This window comes from Cetorhinus maximus, chromosome 23 (assembly GCF_964194155.1).
Source record: "Cetorhinus maximus chromosome 23, sCetMax3.hap1.1, whole genome shotgun sequence".
In the NCBI taxonomy this organism is placed as follows: Eukaryota; Metazoa; Chordata; class Chondrichthyes; order Lamniformes; family Cetorhinidae; genus Cetorhinus; species Cetorhinus maximus.
In genome coordinates, this window is record NC_135901.1 from 17,422,015 (window position 1) to 17,443,635 (window position 21,621).

Genomic DNA, 21,621 nt, shown 5'->3' on the forward strand with positions numbered 1-21,621 from the left:
GAACTAGCAAACAACCAGACAAATCGGAGCAGGAGGAGGCCATTCGGCCTCTCGAGCCTGCCCCACCCATTCAATAAGATCATGGATGATGTTCTACTTCAACTCCACTTTCCCACCCTCAGTGCCCAAAAATCTATCAATCTGAGTCTTGAGTATACCCAATGATGGAGCATCCATAGCTCTCTGGGGTAGATAATTCCAAAGATTCCCAATCCTCTGAGTGAAGAAATTTCTCCTCATCTCAGTCCAAAATGGCTGACCTCTTAACCTAAGACTGTGACCCCCACCATTGTTCCAGACTACCCAGCCAGGGGAGGGGGTGGGGGTTAACAGCCTCCCAGAATCGACCCTGTTAAACCCCTGAAGAATTTTGTACATTTCAATTAGATCACCTCTCATTCTTCTAAACTCCAGAGAATATAGGGCCATTCTGCTCAATCTCCCCTCATAGGACATCCCTCTCATCCCAGGAATGAGTTTAGTTAGAGTTAGGGATGGGGTTAGGGAGTTAAGGATGGGGTTAAGGAGTTAGGGTTAGGAGTAGGGAGTTAGGGATGGGGTTAGGTTAGGGGTAGTGAGTTAGGCGTGGGGTTTGGGGAGTTAGGGATGGGGTTAGGGCTGGAGTTGGGAGTTGGGATGGGGTTGGAGAGTTAGGGATGGGGTTAGGGAGTTAGGGTTGGGTTTGAGGTTAGGGGTAGGGTTAGGGATCCAGAACTGTGCACAATATTCGGGTGTAGTCTCACCAAAGATCTATATAATTATTTTAAGATTTCTTTACTTTTATATGCCAATCCGTTTGCAATAAAAGCGAACATGCCATTTACCTTTCGAGTTCCTTGCTGTACCTACATGCTGACTTTCTGTGATTCGTGTACAAGGAGACCCAGGTCCCTCTGCACACCAATATTTCCCAGTTTCCCACCATTTCCAACCAGGATCACAAGCGGGACAGCCGCTCCCATGGGAGGGTCCCATTCTCTATTGAGCTGCAGGGAGGAGGGGGCGAACCTTGTCAATGCACATCTGGAGAACCTGGAGTAATGAAAGGGCCTCTCGCTGGCCGTTGGGTCTCGCTGGCCCCACTTCTCCCAAAACTAGGGAGCCCAGGGAAAGTAATGGAGGAAGGAGGGAGGGTGGTGGGTAAAGGCCTGAGGAGGGAGGTGGGGGCGGGGGGTGGTGAAGAGAGGGAGGAAGAGTCTAATTACCCTTGTACAGCCCAGAGGGCACTCCACTGACAATGGCACACGTGTGTCCTGTACCCCACTGGAGCCCTGATGTGTATGAATTCAGATGGACACATCACAAATTATGAATAAGGAGCACGAGTAGGCCACTCGGCCCCTTGAGCCTGTTCTTCCATTCAATAAGATCTTGGCTGACCTGATTGTAACCTCAACCCCACATTCCTGCCCACCCCCGATAACCTTTCAACCCCTTGTTAACGAAGAACTTATCGAGCTCTGCCTTAGAAATATTCAAAGACTCTGCATCTACCGCCTTTTGAGGAAGAGAGTTCCAAAGACTCACGACCCTCTGTGAGAAAATAGTTCTCCTCATCTCTGTCTTAAATGAGCGACCCCTTATTTTTAAACAGTGACCCCTCGTTCTAGATTCTCCCACAAGAGGAAACATCCTCTCCACATCCACCCTGTCAAGACCCCTCGGGATCTTAAATGTTTCAATCAAGTCACCTCTTACTCATCTAAATTCCAGTGGATACGAGCCTAACCTGTCCAACCTTTCCTCATAAGACAATCCACACATTCTTTGTATTAGCCTGGTAAACATCTTCTGAACTGCTTCTAACGCATTGACACCTTTCCTTAAATAAGGTGACCAATACTGTACACAGTACTCCAGATACGGTCTCACCAGTGCCCCGTAGAACTGAAGCATAACCTCCCTACAATCAATTCTCCTCGCAATAAACGATAACATTCTATTAGCCTTCCTAATTACTTGATGTAAAGGCTATTAGCCTTTTGTGATTCATGCACTAGGACACCCAGATCCCTTTGCATCTCAGAGCTCTGCAATCTCTCACCATTTAGATAATATGCCTATTTTTTATTCTTCCTGTCACAGCCCCGCCACCCGGTGCCAAAAGGGCTGGAGAGAAGCAAGTTGTCCGCTACCATTTTAAGTCTGTTGCTGTGCAGTTTCCGCCAGGTGGAGTGAAATTAAACTCCTTTTCCCGATCATCTCAGGACTTCACAGCACCGAAGAAGGCTATTCTTCATCTATTCTGCATTTCCTACACTGCCAAAATCCGCGAGGTTATAACTCTCGGGAAAGACTGAACAGGCTGGGGCTCTTTTCTCTAGAAATGAGAAAGCTGAGGGGTGACCTGATTATGACGATGAAAGGGGTTTTTCGATAGGGTAGAGAAAGTCTTTCTATCTGTGTGGGGTGAGACCAGAACTAAGGGCTATCAATATTTGATTGTCACTAAAAGGTGAGATGGTGGCATAGCATTAATGTTTGGACTACTAAGCCAGAGGCCTAGGCTAATGCTCTGGGAGACATGGGTTCAATTCCCACCACAGTGGTAGGTGGAATTTAAATTCAATTAATAAATCTGGAATTGAAAGCTAGTCTCAGTAATGGTGACCATCAATTGTCATAAATACCCTGTTTGTTTCACTGATGTACTTTCGGGAAGGAAAGTGTGATAGAGTTGATTTTCTAGGCAGCTTTGCTTGGTGGAAACGTTGAACTTTATTTAAAAGACGGCAGCAGCAGTTACATGTGTGCATCTAACTCTATATCTACAGAAGAATTCTCTCCTCGTGGGTCCCCGTGCTGCTAACTCATTGGTCCGTACAGATCATGTGATCTTACAACACAGGAGTATTCTTAAAGCTACAGTCCTACATTTATCAGAACTATAATTACTGCAGCTACCCCCCCCCCACCCCGCCCCCACCCCCGCCCCCGCCCCCAACCTTAAACTTTTCTGTACCTTTTGCATTTATCTCATGCCATCACAATATTTACACAGGTCATGAAATTACAAATTCAGTCTTTAAGATGGTTTCCTGATCTGTGTGGAATGTCGAAGCTCCACGACTTCCGATTCTTTTGCAGGAACCGTATTCTCTGGAACCGCATTAACATCAGGTACCTCATTAGGCACAGGCAGTTCAGTGTCTTCCACTCCGACAGAGACATCGGAGACATGTCTGTCCTTGGTTGAGAAACTTTAACAGGAACCATAGCTGCACACATCCAGACAAGCGGGGATTATTCCATCACACTCCTGACTTGTGCCTTGTAGATGGTGGACATGCTTTGGGGAGTCAGGAGGTGAGTTACTTGTCGCAGGATTCCTAGCCTTTGACCTGCTCTTGTAGCCACAGTATTTAAATGGCTCCTCCAGGTGTTGGTAAGGAGGACTTAGGGTCGACGGGGCTGAGATTGCTGTTGTCGTTTCCGGTGCCTCTGTCAATGCCAGATGGCCCATGCTGTTTCGTTCCTTTTTCGAGACTTTGTAGCGGTTTTGATACAACTGAGTGTCAGCTTGGCCATTTCAGAGGGCATTTAGGAGTCAACCACATTGCTGTGGGTCTGGGGTCACATGTAGGCCAGACCAGGTAAGGATGACCTCCTTAAAGGGGCATTAGTGAACCAGATGGGTTTTCACAACAATCAACAATGGTTTCATGGTTATCGTAAGACTTTTAATTCCAGATTTTTACTGAATTCAAATTCCACCAACTGAACCCACCACCGTTCGAACCCAGGCCCCCAGAGCATTACCCTGGGTCTCTGGACTACTAGTCCAGCGACAATACCACTACGCCATCGCCTCCCCTAACTGGGAAGTGGGAGAGCAGAAGAGAAGGAGAGAGAGAGACTGGAGAGAACGGGAGAGCAGGAGAGAAGGAGAGAGAGAGACCGGGGAGAATGGGAGAGTGGGAGAGAAGGAGAGAGAAACTGGAGAGAATGGCAGAGCAGGAGAGAAGGAGAGAGAGACCTGGGAGAATGGAAGGGTGGGAGAGAGACTGGGGGGAGTGGGAGAGCGGGAGAGAAGGAGAGAGAGACCCGAGAGAATGGGAGAGTGGTAGAGAGAGACCAGAGAGAACGGGAGAGCGGGAGAGAGAGACTGGAGAGAATGGGAGAGCGGGAGAGGAGAGAGAGACCATGGGGAGTGGGAGAGTGGGATAGAAGGAGAGACCGGGGTGTGGGAGAGTGGGAGGGAAGGAGAGACCGGGGAGAACGGGAGAGCGAGAGAGAGAGACCAGGGAAAATGGGAGAGCGGGAGAGAAGGAAACACCGGGGGTGTGGGAGAGAAGGAGAGAGAGAACAGGGAGAGTGGGCGAGCGGGAGAGAAGGAGAGGGAGACTGGTGGAGTGGGACAGTAGGAGGGAAGGAGAGGGAGACTAGGAGGGAAGGAGACAGAGACTAGGAGGAGTGGGAGAGAAGGTGACAGAGACTGGGGAGAGTGGGAGAGCGGGAGAGAAGGAGACAGAGACTGGGAGGAGTGGGAGAGCAGGCGAGGAGAGGAAGATCAGGGGGAGTGGGAGAGCAGGAAGGAAGGGGAGGGAGACCAGGGAGTGGGAGAGCAGGACGGAAAGGGACGGAGACCAGGGAGTGGGAGAGAACAAGAGAGAGAGACTGGGGAGTGGGAGAGCAGGAGAGAAGGAGAGAAAGAGAGACCGGTGAGAATGGGAGAGCGGGTGAGAAGGAGAGGGAGACCAGGAGGAGTGGGAGAGTGGGAGAGAAGGAGAGGGAGACCGGGGAAGTGGGAGAGCGGGAGAGAACGAGAAGGAGAGTGGGGAGAATGGGAGAGTCGGAGGGAAGGAGAGAGAGAGACTGGGGAGAGTGGGAGAGCAGCAGAGGAGGAGAGGGAAAACGGAAGAGGGAGAGGAAGGCGGACATGACAGAGAACCAGAAGAAAACAGTGACAAAAACAAGCAAATGTGCTAGTTAGTGACTGTGGAGGATGCACAATCCAGTGTGTGGGCAGAAAGAAATGAATCATAAAATCTTACAACACAGGAAGAGGCCATTCAGCCCATTGTGCTTGTGTTGGCTCTCGGAAAGATCTATCCAATTAGTCCCACTTCCCCCACGTTGCTCTTTCCCCCATAGCCCTGAAAACATTTCCCCCTCAAGTATTTGTTCAATTCCCCTTTTGAAAGTTCCTGTTGAATCTGCTTCCACCACCCTTTCAGGCAGCACCTCCCAGATCACAACAACTCGCTGTGTAAAAAAAAAAATCCCCCTCATCTCCCCCTCTGGTTCTTTTCCCGATTCTCTTCAATCTGTGTCCCTCTGTTCACCGACCCTCCTGCCACTGGAAACAGTTTCTCCTTGTTTACTCCAGCGAAAACCCTGATGGTCGTAGGTAAGGTGTCACGATATCAATGCCCAATCATTTACAGCTCAAATAGCTGACTGTGAAGGTGCCAGGCTATACCAGGTGTGGCAGGAGGGCACCAGCAGCCTTTTCCTGGCTCCGTACTGTTTTCCCCGGAGCTGTGCCGAACCCATAAGACCATAAGACATAGGAGCAGAAATTAGACCATTCGGCCCATCGAGTCTGCTCTGCTATTCAATCATGGCTGATAAGTTTCTCAACCCCAATCTCCCGCCTTCGCCCCGTAACCTTTGATCCCCTTACCAATCAAGAACCTATCTATCTCGGTCTTAAATACACTCAATGACCTGGCCTCCACAGCCTTCTGTGGCAATGAATTCCATAGATTCACCACTCTCTGGCTAAAGAAGTTTCTCCTCATCTCTGTTCTAAAAGGTCTTCCCTTTACTCTGGGGCTGTGCCCTCGGGTCCTAGTCTCTCTTACTAATGGAAACATCTTCCCCACGTCCACTCTATCCAGGCCTTTCAGTATTCTGTAAGTTTCAATTAAATCCCCCCTCATCCTTCTAAACTCCATCCCAGAGTCCTTATACGTTCCTCATATGTTAAGCCTTTCATTCCTTGGATCGTTCTCGTGAACCACCTCTGGACCCTCTCCAGGGCCAGAACATTCTTCCTGAGGTACGGGGCCCGAAATTGCTCACAATATTCTAAATGTGGTCTGACCAGAGCCTTATAAAGCCTCAGCAGCACATCCCTGCTTTTATATTCTAGTCCTCTCGAAATAAATGTCAACATTGCATTTGCCTTCCTAACTACCGATTCAACCTGCAAGTTAACCTTAAGAGAATCCTGGACTAGAACTCCCAAGTCCCTTTGCACTCCAGATTGCTGAATTCTCTCCCCATTTAGAAAATAGTCTATGCCTCTATTCTTCCTACCAAAGTGCATGACCTCACATTTCCCCACGTTGTATTCCATCTGCCACTTATTCGCCCATTCTCCTAACCTGTCCAACTCCTTCTGCAGCCTCCCCGCCTCCTCAATACTACCTGTCCCTCCACCTATCTTTGTATCATCTGCAAACTTAGCCAGAATGCCCTCAGTTCCTTCATCTCTATCATTAATGTATAAAGTGAAAAGTTGTGGTCCAAATACTGACCCCTGCAGAACTCCATTAATCACCGGCCGCCATTCTGAGAAAGACCCCCTTATCCCCACTCTCTGCCTCCTGCCAGATAGCCAATCTTCTATCCATGCTAGTACCTTGCCTCTAACACCATGGGCTCTTATCTTACTGAGCAGCCTCCTGTGCGGCACCTTGTCAAAGGCCTTCTGGAAGTCCAAGTAGATAACATCAATTGGCTCTCCTTTGTCTAACCTACTCGTTACCTCCTTAAAGAATTCTAACAGATTTGTCAGGCATGACCTCCCCTTGATGAAACCATGCTGACTTTGCCCTATTTTACCATGCACTTCCAAGTATTCTGAAATCTCATCCTTAATAATGGACTCTAAAATCTTACCAACGACCGAGGTTGTTGAACCCACTGCCTGAGAAACAAACTTCCGGTGCTCCAGAGCTGTCCCCTATTCCCCACGAGGGAGGCAGTGCGGCACCTTCGAGAGGGAGTGGGTTACCACAGGGCGGTACAAATATGTGTTGACAGGACTGAACCCAACCAGTTTGGATATAGAAAGAAAACTTGGCAGAAATTTTGCTCCCATTCACCAAATTTGTGCAGCACTGAAGGAGACCATTGAGCCCATTGAGTCCGTGCCAGCACTTCTGACGAGCGATCGGGTTAGTCTCACTACCACCACCCCCACCCTAACTCTTTCCCTTAAATGCTATTCACCTCGACCACTCCCTATGGGAGCGAGTTCCACATTCTCCCCACTCTCTGGGTAAATTCTCCTGAATTCCCCATTGGATTTATTAATGACTATCTGATATTGATAACTACTAACCACCCCTACCCCCACCGCCCAGTTCTGGTCTCCTCCACATCTTCTCTACGTCTACCCGCTCGAAACCCTTTCATCATTTTATGGACCTCGATCAGGTCACCCCCTCAGCCTTCTCTTTTCTGGAGAAAAGAGCCCCAGCCTGTTCAGTCTTTCCTGATGGTTATAACCTCTCAGATCCGGAATCGTCCTTGTAAATCTTTTTTTGTTTTGCATCTTCTCCGGTGCCTCTATATCCTTTTTTATAATACGGAGGCCAGAACCATGCACAGTGCTCCCATCGCTCGATATAGGGTAGAACAAAACTTCTATTTTTCAACGCTCACCCTCTAGAAATGAAACCAATTGCTTATTGCTCTTTTAAATGTCTCTATCAACCTGCATCACCAACTTTTTGCCACTGGCGTTTCATTCCTGTTTGCTCCCCTTGATAATTTGGTGTTGAAAATTTGGTAGCACAGTCACTTCTGCTCCGTCCTGAGACTCCTTGCGAGTCTGCTTCCGCTCTTCCTTCCCCGCAGCATCCACATAGCGGAGAGTCTCACTCCGGCAGAGAGAGATGTTCTCGATCATTCAGGGCTGCACTGGTGCTGCCTGTACCGAACTCTCAGCACAGCCTGTCTCTCCCTTACATACACATACACACACACACACGCACCATCAGAAACCTACTCTCCTCAACATCATCCCTCTCCCTGACAGCTTGATGTTCTCTCACAATAAGGCAGACACCCAATCGGATTACAACTCAACATGCCAGAAATTAATTCCCCCAGCTATGTTCATTCTGACAGTTGGAGTTTGTTTCTGCTGATGTTAATAATTGAACTGAAGTTTAGTATTCTGGTTATATAGCAAATAAATCAGCTTTGTTTTAAACATATTGTTGTAGATTTTTGTCTTTCCCACCTGGGTGTTTAACATCACCTGGCTGGAGCTCTGAAAGGACAATCTGGGGGAGGATCATACGGCAGGAACAGAACATTCAGCCTGGACACAGTCCAGCAGCACGATGACCATCCACATCTTGTCCCTGTTGGATGAAATCAAACACAGCGTTTATTCTCAATCTGGTTATCTGACATTTTCATTGTATACAGTTCACACTGATCTTCATGATAACACAAATATTGCATTTCCATCCTTCATTTCCATTTCGCTAATATAAGATTTGTTTCCCACAAGTCTATCTAGAACATCATATGGACCTTCCCAATTAACATCCAGACCCGATCCCTTTTCACAACGTTTTTAACATGACTTCATCTCCTATTGAACAGTTAATGTAACGGGTAGGGTTGTTCTCCCTGGAGGTGTTGAGATGGGCAGCACCATCTTCTCCACTGCCTGTAGTCCCACTAAGGGAGGATGCTGAGGTTTGTTGGAGGTTCTGGAGAAACAGGTCCTGAGTCTGTCGAGTAGCAATGGGGAGTGGGATCCCAGGGCGATGCACAATCTGCATTTTCTGCCCTGTCATGAGCTGAAATGGGCTGCAATTGGAGGAGTGAACAGGAGGGGAGTGAATGGTCATTAACACGCCAGGCAAGGCAGTTGACCTTGACCAGATCATCAGCTCCCTTCATGACAGCTTTTCTCAGTGCTGTTTTTATAGAAAAGTGAAGCCCTCGACTATCCCGCTAAGTGCTCGGTGGTAGGTGATGTGGAAATGTTGTTCCACACCCACAAGATGACGGAAATGCTGCATTAATTCAGCTGTGAAATGAGAACCAATATCACTCTCTATCCTTTTCAGAAAGTCCCATCTGATAAAGATCTGTTCCCACAAGATTTTAGCTGTAGTGGCTGCATCATTTTTTACAGGCAGGGAAAGATTCAATCCACCAGGTAAGCATAACTATAACTACCAGGATATACCGGTCCCTTCCTGTTACTGTGGGTAGTGGGCCTGTATAATCAATCTGCAATGTTTCCCATGGAACGTCATTCAGATGTGACATGTCCGTTCACAAGTCCGGGTTAATTTGGTCACGGATTCAGGTAGTGATGGACATCCTGGTGCATCCTGTGTTGTCAATAGTAATTATGCAACATATCGAGGACTGGAAAAAGAGGAACATGTCCCAAATTTGATCCATGAACAAAAATAATTCTTTTCTGAGGCATCAAAGTGTGACCCAAGTCAAATTAGAGCCACCCTTGTTGGATGAGTGAGTTCTTGCTGAGAAAGGATGAGGGAAAGTCTTTGCTATGGTGTACGGCCTCTTTGGCCACAGTCACATCAGGGTCATGGTCCTGACAAGTTTTTAAATCACGTTTAACTGGAGTCTGTCGTACCAGTACCAGTGTTCTGGGTGGATCCCATGGAATTCCCTCTGGAGTAACTTTCCTGGTGAGTCAGTCTGCCTGGTTATTACCATCACCCTCTTCACTAACTCTTGCTGCTGATGTACATTCACATTACAAATAGCAAATTGTTCCCGTCACTTACCAGCAATATATCAAATCATTCGGCATTTGGAGTGGTGGGTGAGTGGTTTCCTTTCTGTTGTGGAGAAGTTGTGTTTTTTTTTGCCAGAGAGGTAGGTTTTCCCTGAGGGAGTTACAACTAATGGATAGTTTCTGAATAGTTGGAGTTTCCATCAGTGACAGTTTGAAGGGCTGTGATCACAATAAGCTCAGATTTCTGTGTTAAATATTATGTTGAGTATTTAATAAGGATATTACAGCTGTCATGAGGGACATAAGATGCAGCACCAGTCTGATACAGTCCTTGTTCATAAAGTTGAGATCCATCCACATGAACACCAGTGAAATTGGACAGTGGTGTGGCCCTAGTATGTCCAATGGACACGGCCTCTTTCACTGGACAAGTATGTGGGGTTCTTTCAAACTGCAACATCCCAGCTAATTGGCATTTGTGAGGTTACAGCATATTAATATCCTTGATTCGTAACTCCATAATTCATCTACTCTATCACATTAGGGATGTTCCCTTCACTTGGCCCTTTATTAATAATGTCACTGTGGTATGTGGGGTGTGCAGAATTATCGAATTAAACTCGACCAAGTACTCTGTACTTAACTAACCAGTGAACCCTTAAATAAAAGCAATATACTGCGGATGCTGGAGATCTGAAATAAAAATCGGAAGGTGTTGGAAAAACTCAGCAGGTCTAACAGCATCTGTGGAGAGAGAAGCAGATTTAATGTTTCGACTGCAATGTGACTCTTTTTCAGAACTGAAGAGAATGAGAAATAGGATGGGTTTTCTGGCATTGAAAAGTGGGGAGGGTCAGGTACAACAAAAGAGAAGGTCAGGAAGACGGGAGAGATTAAACAAAGATGTGATTGAACAAAAGGCAAAGGGAGTGGTCATGTTTGTAGTATAAAAAAAACAAAGCACGGTAAGTTTTAATGTCAGAATACAGGAAAAATGGCTGTCCATTTCAGTTTCGAAGAACGGGAGTAGACGGCAGAATGGTATTGTTGCTAAACTTGTAATCCAGAGACCCAGGGCAATGCGCTGGATAATCCCACCACAGTGCAAATAAAAATCTGGAATTAAAAGTCGAATGATGACGACCCATCTGGTTCACAAATGTCCTTTAGTGAAATGGTAACTACATGTGACAGCAATGTGGTTAACTCTAAATGCCCTCTGAACTAGGGCAACTAGGGATAAGACACCTACATCCCATGATTGAATAAAATAAAGAATCATATTGGAATCAAAATACTAACACTGTTCCTCTCTCCAGAGGAGTTGCCAGACCTGCTGAGTTTTTGTGGTACTTGCTGTTTTATTTCAGCTCAGAACACTGGTCGATCAATCTTCCCAGAGTCTGGGAGATCCTTTCCCATTCACCTCCTGCATTACTACAGCAGATATGCATCGTTTTGACAGTACCAGCCGGGCTGTGGAATTACTTGGATAGATCGTCCGAAAAGTCAGCACAGGCATGATGGGCTGAATAGTTTCCATCTGTGCTGTATCATTATATCAAAGAGTGAATATTCAGTAACATAAGATAGAGAGAGAAAGAGAGGAACCAGTGACTGTGGGATTGAACCCAGCCAGGGTCACACCTACATGGGAGGAGAGAGAGGGGAACCATTGGAAAAAGCTTTAAAAACTCAGTGTATTCCGAATGGAGCAGAGATTTAAATCACGTTAGCAGCACACAAATTCACAAACATTTACGTCTCTTTTTTTTTTATTAATTTATCCCAATTGGTTAACAGAACGATTTTCTATTTTGTATTTCGAGTGTCAATGGCGCTGCTGTTACCCAACATTCCGTGCGGATGTGAATGTGCTCTAGTCACTGTACAGGAGCCCAGTGCGCAGGCGCCGTGCTGTTCTGTTGGGAGCATGCGCAGTGTCACTTTGATCGGAGCCCTATGAGTGCGGGAGAGGCTTTTGGAAATGGGTGAGAGCGGAGGGAGGAATGAAGCCGGGAGGTGAGGGGAGGGAAAGGAGGCTTCATAAACACCCGATGTAGGCCGCAAGCCCAGAATCAGACTGTGCAGGAATGGGAATGGCGTTTGCAGCTCCGGGGAACAGACCCTGGTTAAAAACAAAAAAACTGCGGATGCTGGAAATGCAAAACCAAAACAGAAACAGAAACACCTGCAAAAACTCAGCAGGTCCGGCAGCATCGGCGGAGAAGAGTAGGTTCTGTTGAAGGGTCATGAGGACTCGAAACGTCAACTTTGTTCTTCTCCGCCGATGCTGCCAGACCTGCTGAGTTTTTCCAACTATTTCTGTTCCTGTTTCTGTTTACAGACCCTGGTTAACGGCCGCCATCTTCCGAGGGGCAATTTGCTGCAGGGCGCATGCGCGGTCTTCCCAAGCACCAGCATAAGAACATCAGGGGACCATTCAGCCCATCGAGCCTGTTCTGCCATTCAATAAGGTCACAGCTGGTATGCTTGTGGCCTTAACTCTCCACTCCTGTCTGCACCCCCTCCCTCCCCACCACCCCCACCGTAACGCTTGTGTCCCTTTTAGATCAAAAACCTGCTTAACTCAACCTTGACTATATTCAATGACCCAGACTTCACTGCTCTCTGGAGAAATGAATTCCACAGACTCATGACCCTCTGAGATAAGAAATTTCTCCTCCTCAGTGTAAAATGAGAGACCCCCTTATTTGTAAACTGTGCCCCCCCCCCCCCCACCTTGTTCTAGATTCCCCTATGAGAGGAAACAACCTCTCAGCATCTGTCAAGAGCCCTCAGAATCTAACATGTTTCAATAAGATCACATCTCATTCTTATAAATTCCAATGAGCATAGTCCCAACCTGCTCAACCTTTCCTCATAAGACAACCCCCCTCAATCGAGGAATTGGCCTAGTAAACCTTCTCTGACCTGCTTCCAATGGAAGTTGTCACTGCTCAAGTAATCCTAGGTCAGGAGGAGGGAATGTTGTGAATTTCTATCCTGGACAAACAGTGATGGATTTTGGAAACTCCTTTTACAGAGGGTTAGAAGGGGAGGATCAACACACAGGAAACTCAAACCAAGATAAATGTTTGTCTCTTCTGAATTTCAAACCTGGACTGACACATATGACTTTTGTAATATCCTTTTACAGGTGCTTTCACTGCTTGTAATATCTTTCCAGCTGCAGGCTCTAGCAGGAGATTTTAAATTTGAAAACAGTGAAATTGTTTCAGAGGTGAGTATTATTGAACATTCATCTACAATTTAGAGCTTTTAGTGCTGTGCTCTGGTTTCCATAGCTTTGGGGCTGGTGTGGATCTGAATCTATGTCCATCCATTGCTCTGTTTCACCTCTGCCTCCCTGATCACCTCTCTTCCATTGTCTAACTTCCTCTCCCTCGAACAATGGGTGTATTTTAATCATGTTTGGTATTTACCTGTTATTTCTGCCAGCTGTGTCTAAATGAGGTGTCCCCTGCTGCCCGTCTCCCGTCTATACACCGCTGATTTACCAGTTTTATCTTCCCGTGGTCAGGAATTGTTTTTCCTGCACTAGAGATCATTCTCTTCTGCTTCTGAGCTTAAACTGACCATAAAATTCTGCTGAATTTTTATTCCCTGTAATTGATTCTGCACATCCTGAAATGTTAACTCTCTTTCTTTTTCTACAGTTACTGTCTGACCTGGAGCATTTCCAGCATTTGCTCTTTTTCTTTCAGATTTACAGCAAACGCTGTATTTTGCATTTGTTTTATTGCAGCTGTTGCTCACAGAACTGAGTCTAGAAACAGAGATGGACCATTTAATAACTGATTTGTAATGGGCTGCGTGTTGGTTGCAGAAGTCCCTGGCCTCCGGTGCAGGTCCTTTTTCATTGAATCTGAGGATCATTGAGTGATTGCAATTCAGAAGGTGCCATTTCACCGTCATGCTCGTGCTGGATCTCCAGAACAGCAAATCAGCTGGTCCCACTCCCCTGCCCTTTCCTCATAGCCCAGCAATTTATCCAGTTCCCTTTTGGAAGCCTTTGTTGCATCAGTTTGAGCTGGAGTGGAGATGGAGGAGAAGCTGCTGGGTTTAACCCTGAGGACTTTGAAACCCAGTCGGTCCCAGCAATTTCCAATGTGAAATTGTCAAGGGAGGTAGATTCTAGGGGAGATCAGGTTGCTAAACGGACACTGTCCAGACAATGTAAAAGAATATTGTTTAAAGAACAATTATTTTTGTAGGTGTTTTTAATCTATTTTACATATCCATATTTACATACAAGTTTTTAAAATTTATTCTTGGGATTTGGGTGTCATTAACAAGACCTGTAGCATATATTGCCAGTCCCCCGTTACCTGTGGAGAAGATGATGTTTGACCTTCTTGAACAGCTGCAGTCCATGTGGTGAAGGTGCTCCCACAATGCTGTTAGATAAGGAATTACAGGATTTTCACCCAGTGATGATGTCGGAACAGTGATATATGTCCAAGTCAATGACACTTAATTTGTTTTTATATAACGCCTTAATGTAATAAAACGTTCTAAAGCATTTCTCAGGAATGTTACAAAACAACATTTGACAACAAGCCACATAAGGAGATATTAGGGCAGGTGACCAAAAGGTTGGGCAAAGGCGTAGGTTTTAAGGAGTATCTTGAGGAGGAAAGTGAGGTAGAGAGGCAGAGAGCTTCAGGGATGAAATTCCACAGTTTATGGCCTTGGGCAACTGAAGGTGCAGCCAATTAATAGTGGAACAGTTAAAATCAGGAATGCTGAGGAATTAGATGAGCACAAAGATCTCAGAGGGTTGTGAGGCTGAAGGAGATTACAGAGATAGGGAGGGGCCATGTATATAATTGAAAATAAGGATGGGAAGTTTAAAATTTAGATGCTTCTTGAACAGAAACCTTTGTATGTCAGCGAGCACAGGGGTGATGGGTGAACAAGACTTGGTGTGAGTAAGCACACGGGCAGCAGAGTTTTGGATGACCTCCGGATGGAGGGAGGTGGTTTAATATGGGAGGCCGGCTGGGAGTGGGTTAGGATTGTTAAGTCTAGAGGTAACAAAGGAATGATGAGGGTTTCAGCAGCAGATGAGCAGAGTCGGGTGATGTTACTGAGGTGGAAATGGGCGATCTTGGTGATGATGGGGATATCTGGTCGTAAGCTCTTCTTGGGGTCAAATATTATTCTGAAGTTGTGAAGAGTCTGCTCCAACCTCACCCAGTTGCCAGGGAGAGGGATGGAGTCGGTGGCCAGGGAGTGGAGTTTGTTGTGGGACTGAAGACAATGGCTTCAGTCTTCCCAATATTTCAATGAAGGAAGTTTGTGTGCATCCAGTTCTGGATGTCAGACAAGTCAGGACAGTGTGTGACTTGGAGGTGATACTGTTCCCATAGACCTGCTATCCTGATCCTTCTCGGTGGTACAGTGTCAGGATTTGGGAGATTATGTCAAAGTTCTGGTTGAGTTGAAGATATATAAAATCCCTCTTCCTTGCCTCATCCCCACACTTCTCCCACCTCCCCACCTCTCTCTGTCCCCTCCCATAGAGAACAGATTGTTGTGTAGGCCCAGAAAGGTTCCCTTCCCTGAAGGACATGAGTGAACCAGTTGGGTTTTTATGACAGTCCAGCAGTTTTCACATTCACTTTTTCTTAGTCCTGGCCTCACAAATTAACAGATTCATTCAGCTCAATTTCACAACCCGCCTTTGTGTTTTTGTGGGTTCTCTCTCACTCCATTTTTTCTGTTTTAAATCAATTTCACAGGGTATTAGAAGGGGAGGATTCACTGTCGGGAAACTCAATCATCAAATCAGGATCTGATGAAGTTGCCTAATTTATCATAACCTGAATACCATCGGATTTTGATCATGGAAGGAAAAAGCACCGTTCACAGTGGAGAGGAACCGTACACATGTTCTGCCTGTGGATGAGGCTTCAGTCGATCATTTGACCTGTTGAAACACAAGTGCAGCCACACTGGGGATAAACCGTGGAAACGTGGGGAGTGTGAGGAGGGATTCAGATTCCCGTCTGAGCTGGAAACTCATCAACACAGTCACACTGGGGAGAGGCCGTTCACCTGTTCTGTGTGTGCCAAAGGATTCAGTTGGTCATCGCATCTCCTGAGACACCAGCGAGTTCACACTGGGGAGATACCTTTTAATTGTCCGAGTGTGGGAAATGCTTTAAAAGTTCCAGTGAACTGATGCTCCATCAACGTGTTCACACTGACGAGAGACCGTTCAGGTGCTCTCATTGCGAGCGGGGTTCAGACAATCATCTCAGCTCACTGTACACCAGCGGATTCACACTGGGGAGAGGCCATTTACTTGCACTGAATGTGGGAAGGTATTCACTCGGTTAACCAACCTTCTCATACACAAGCGAGTTCACACTGGAGAGAGACCATTGACCTGCCCCGAGTGTGGGAAGGGTTTCACTACCTCATCCAACCTGCTGATACATCAGCGCATTCACACTGGAGAGAGGCCATTCACCTGCACCAAGTGTGTGAAAGGATTCATTCAGTCATCCAAACTGCTGATACATCAGCGCACTTACACTGGGGAGAGGCCGTTCACCTGTTCTGTGTGTGGGAAGGGATTCACTACCTTAACCAACCTGCTGACACACCAGCGAGTTCACACTGGGGAGAGGCCGGTCACCTGCTCTGAGTGTGGGAAGGGATTCACTCAGTCATCCAACCTGCGGATACATCAGCGAGTTCACACTGGTTAGAGGCCATTCACCTGCTGAGTGCGGGCAGGGATTCACTATCTCATCCCACCTGCTGATACACCAGAGAGTTCACACTGAGGAGAAGCCATTTCACCTGCTTTGTGTGTAATAAGAGATTTGCTCGCTCATCTCACCAGCAAGTTCATGAATAACTACAGTGATGGATTTTGCTGTTAATCACATCCAGGACTGAACCATGTTCATTGGGGTCTTTTTCTGCTGTTGTTAATAAACTCCAGTCCAGTTATCGTGGTTAATATTGTGGATAAAAGTCAAATAAATCAGCTTTGTGTTAAACCTACAGTATGTTAAGCCTTTTTAATATCTCTAACACAAGTTAGTTCCTTTTGAAGTGCTCTCCCTCTCCCCTGTCTCCTCCATCCTCACCCCCAACAACAAGTGTGAGGATCTCATGGAGCTTCTTTGTCACTAAGATTGAGACAATCTGATCAGCTGCCTCTGCTGCTTCCCTCCCTTCCACTACCCCACTGGGATTTCCTCCTTGTCCGCCTCTTTCTCCATCCAACCTCCATACACACCAGCAAGTTCATACACCAGAGAGAGGCTTTAAATGCTTAGACCAAGGTTTAAAAACCTACATTCACTGATGATGCTACAGAGCATTCACTCTGGTTCCGCTCCATTCATCTGCTGTCACTGCGGGAAGAGGTTCAGGCGATTGTCCATCCTGCAGCAACACCAGCGAGTTCACACCAGGAAGAGGTCATTCACCTGCTCCATGTGGGGAAGGATTCCCTCATTCATTCAACTTGTTGACAAACCAGTGAGTTCACACTGACGGACGATCTTTTCAATCTCTGGATTGTAGGAAGTGCTATGAAAATCCTGTGGAGCTCACGTACCAACAACGTGTTCACACTGACAAGACGATTCAGGTGCTCTCACTGGGACTGGGTACTGTTGATCATGTGAACTCAAGTGTCCAGCAACAAACTCGCACTGGGGAGACACCGTTCACCTATTCCATGTGTGGGAAGAGATTCACTCAGTCAACCCACCTTAAAACACATAAACTTGTTCACACTGATAAGAAACCTTTTCTAAGTTGTGTGAACAGAGATTTAAAAGCAAAGTGGACCTGCTGACACACAAACACATTCACACTGGTGACAGGCGGTTCACCTGCTCCATGCGTGGGAAGAGATTCACTCGGTCATCTCACCTACTGACACCAGTGAGTTTACAAGTGACTGCAGGGGTTGGATTCTGCTGTTCTTGCAGCTGTTAATCACATCCAAGACTGGACCATGTTCATTCTGAGAGTTGGAGTTTGCTTCTGATGATGTTCATTATCCCTCTAACTGGGCTGGAGTTTAACATTTGGATAAATGTCAAATAAATCAGCTTTGTTTTGAACATATTGTTGCAGATTTTTGTCTTTCCCACCTGAGTGTTTAACATCACCTGGCTGGAGCTCAGAAAGGACAATCTGGGGGAGGGTCATACGACAGGAACAGAACTTCAGCCTGGACACAGTCCTTCAGGGTCACACTGAGAGGGACAAACGGCACTTTTGTCTTTCTCATCCCTTCACTGACACTGAAGAGATTTTGTGTGGGTTAATCCTGAAGTGTGGAAGAAATGTGTCAGCTGCTTTTTTCCATGGTTCAGATGGGACAAAAGGCTCCTTTACAATTGTGTTTAGAATCAGGAAGAACAACAGTGAAATAAAGCAAAATACTGTGGATGTCTAAAATAAAAACAGAAAATGCTGGAAAATCTCAGCAGGTCTGGCAGCATCTGTGGAGACAGAAACAGAGTTAATGTTCTGGAAACGAAGAAGACCCAAATTGGGCTTAAAATGTTAACTCTGTTTTTCTCTCTGCAGATGCTGCCAGACCTGCTGAGATTTTGCAGCAATTTCTGTTTTTCAAGTGAATGCTGGAAACGTGCTGTCAAATCAGAGATTGGTGTAAAACTGTGATGTGTTCTTGTCTTGAAAGAGAAACGGCAGGTTTAAGTTTCCAGCCTGAAAATGACTGTGGTAATTATACGACAGCTACCATTTCAGGACAATGTTAACTTATTTGAAAGACATTTGTTAAAATCTGCATTGAAAGAGCAGATAGTGGAGTTCACAGGAGCCTGTTAACTGCTGGGACAATTATACCACAGACATTTGATCTCCAGATAAAGAAGGATCTGCACCGTGTTTCCAGGAATTCCCTGTTTTATTGATGTGCGTGTGTTAGACACCAGGATAACTATAAATAGACAACTCAGGATATCCATGGTGGTGCAATCCCAACAGTTACTCTGGGATCACTCCCGCTGTGGAACACCACCACTGACCCTGCTGAAGGTTGCAGGGAGTGGGGCCTCCAGGACTGGACTGTCAGAAAGGTGGGTTTCAGTATCCTGACTAATACATGGTGAAAAACCAAGGGATCCTTACTGAGGAGCTGTCTGGGGTTTTACCTGTCAGTGTAGGACTAGGGGTGAATGATTCCCGACTCCCTGAACTGTCTGACATTGAACCCAGTTTAGAACAAGATTGATTCAGTGTCCAGGAGAATAGGGACAAATATCACCCACAATTGAGGGAGACACAAGCAGCTGTTAGAGAAGTGAACCAATCTTTGGAAAGGAAGGTGGTGAACAATTATAGGAATAATAGTGACAACTTTTCCAGCTCCATCAGGAGTGAGAAGATAGTTAAAGATGGTTTTGAAAGTCAGCTCAGGACAGATTGAAACAGATTGCCAGGATATAACAGAGCTGTTAAATGACTATTTCACATCAGTCTGCACTCCTGTGGATGATGTTCAGATTCCAGCTGTGGGATGTGCTGTTGACAGTAACATCATCAATATTAAAGTAGAAAGTGATTTTCATCCTGGATAAAATAGGAAATCTCAAACTAGATGGTGCTCCAGGTCCAGATGATACCCACCCAAGGCTGCTTAAAGAGATGGGACGGCTGCTCTTTGAGCCCCTTGGCCGAATCTTCAACAGCTCAATAGAGTCGGGGATTGTTCCCTGAGATTGGAAGGCAGCTTACTTAGTTCCCACTTTCCGAAATGGAGACAAAGCAGAGCCAGGGAATGACAGGCCCATCAGTGTGATGTCAATCACAGGGAAGATGCTTGAAGGGATCCTAAGAGAGGCTGTTTCTGATCACTGGGGAAGAGAAGGAGCCATTAGAGATCCTCAACACGGCTTCTGGAAAAGGTCACAACTTTGCAAACCTGTTTGTGTTTTGTGGAGAAGTTGTTGTGTTTGTGGATGAGGGGAATCGGGTTGACATTGTCTATCTCAGGGTGAATCCAACAACAACACCTTGTATTTACACAGAGGGTTGTGGAGCTGGAGGAAGTTACAGAGACTCAGGAGTGTCAAACTAATTTTCCATGGTGGCTCTGATCTGATATCCTGGCACTGGGTGAGGGTCACATTCAGCAGAAGTTATTAAAATGGAACTAGATACAGATAAACGATATCAGTATTTACTGACATTTCCATTTATTTACTGCTCCTGCTGCTCCTGACACCTGACACCTCTTAGCTTCAACCATCACATCAACATTTGGAGCAAATGACTGGGCAGAGGCCTGTCTCGGATAAAAACACGAGGACCACTTGTCATCACAGAAATTTACAGCACAGAGGAGGCCATTGAGCCCATCATGCATGTGCTGGCCGAAAATTAGTTATCCAGTCTAATCCCACTTTCCAGCTCTTGGTCTGTAGCCCTGGAGGTTACAGCACCTCCAGCTGTATATTGGAGTGTTTCTTAAATGTGATGAGAGTTTCTGTCTCTACCACCCTTTCAGACAGTGAGTTCCAGATCCCCAACCACTCTCTGGGTGAAAACATTACTCAGCTCCCCTCTAATCCTCCATTAATTAGTTTAAATCTTTGCCCCCTGGTTACTGATCTCTCTGTTAATGAAATAGGTGCTGTCTGCTCTATCTGGGCCCCTCATAATTTTATACATCTCAATTAAATCTCCCCTCAGCCTCCTCTGTTCCACAGAAAACAATCCCAGTCTATCCGATCTTTCCTCACAGTTAAAATTCCACAATCTGGGCAACATCCAGATTAATCTCTTCTCTACCCTCTCCAGTACAATCACATCCTTCCTGTAATGTGGTGACCTGAACTGTACTCAGTACTCTAGCTGTGGTCTAACTCGTGTTCTTTATAATTCTAGAATAACCGCTCTCTCACCTCCCATTGACTTCAATATAATGGAAACTGACAGTTGGAACCTGTCAACATTTGAAAGATATTTACAAATGATTCGAGGGTTTCTTACAGATGGGATCTTTCTCTGTTCTGTCCACTCGAGGTGTTAGATAACAGACATTCTCCTGGGAATATCGAGCTGGAATATTGGGCCATGACGTGTTTCCTTGTTCATCATGTTGACTCTAAATACTGAATCTTGTGATTTCAGACACCAGATAATCAAACTCACAACAATAGATTGTCTTTTCCTGACTTTATTAACAGCACTGCAATCATACAGACAGAGTATAGTTCCCCGATCCGGGGAACAGGGGTAATGTTGGGGTAGACGCCTCGTTGTTCGAGTATGTCCAAGCTGTCAATGATTGCATCGTTTTCTGTGGCTCCTCTCATGACTGAAGAGTCCGATGTGGGATCGACATGGACGCCCACAGAACTGGCAGTTCATGTTGTTGTTGTTGGTGCCGGGGGAACTTCTGTAGCTGCTCCACCACTGGTCTTCCTCTGGGCACATCGGATGTTGTGAGTCTGGAGTAGATGGTCCTTGAAACATGCTGAACCAAATTTCAGTGTTTGCCTCCATATGGGCCGGTCGGCTGCAGTGTTTTCCCCAGAGAGGTGGTCTGCAATGCAGAAGTTTGTAAGGCTCGTTTTTAAGGGTGTCCTTGTACCGTTTGTACTGACCACCTTGATGTTGTTTACCCTGAGGCAGTTCCCCATTGACGATCTGCTTGGGGATTCTGTCATCATCCATGTGGGGGACATGGCCTGGCCATCCAAGTGGAATTTTCTGGAGGGTGGTCTCTGTGCTGTTGAGCCCAGCACGATGGAGACCTTGTTATTTTGTGATTTTGTCCTGCCTTCGAATTCTCGTGATGGACCTCAGGTGCCTTTGGTGGAAGCGTTCCAGAGCTTTGATGTGGCTCCGATAGCAGACCCAGGATTCTGCTCCATACAGCAGGGTGGTAAGGACAA

At 46.2% G+C, this 21,621-nt stretch overlaps 1 protein-coding gene across 1 annotated transcript in view; it reads right to left on the reverse strand.

The window, feature by feature from the left end:
- Positions 1-21,621, reverse strand: part of LOC144697096 (uncharacterized) — a 470,203-nt gene that overhangs the window by 376,957 nt on the left and 71,625 nt on the right. The gene's annotated exons all lie outside the window — the stretch shown is intronic.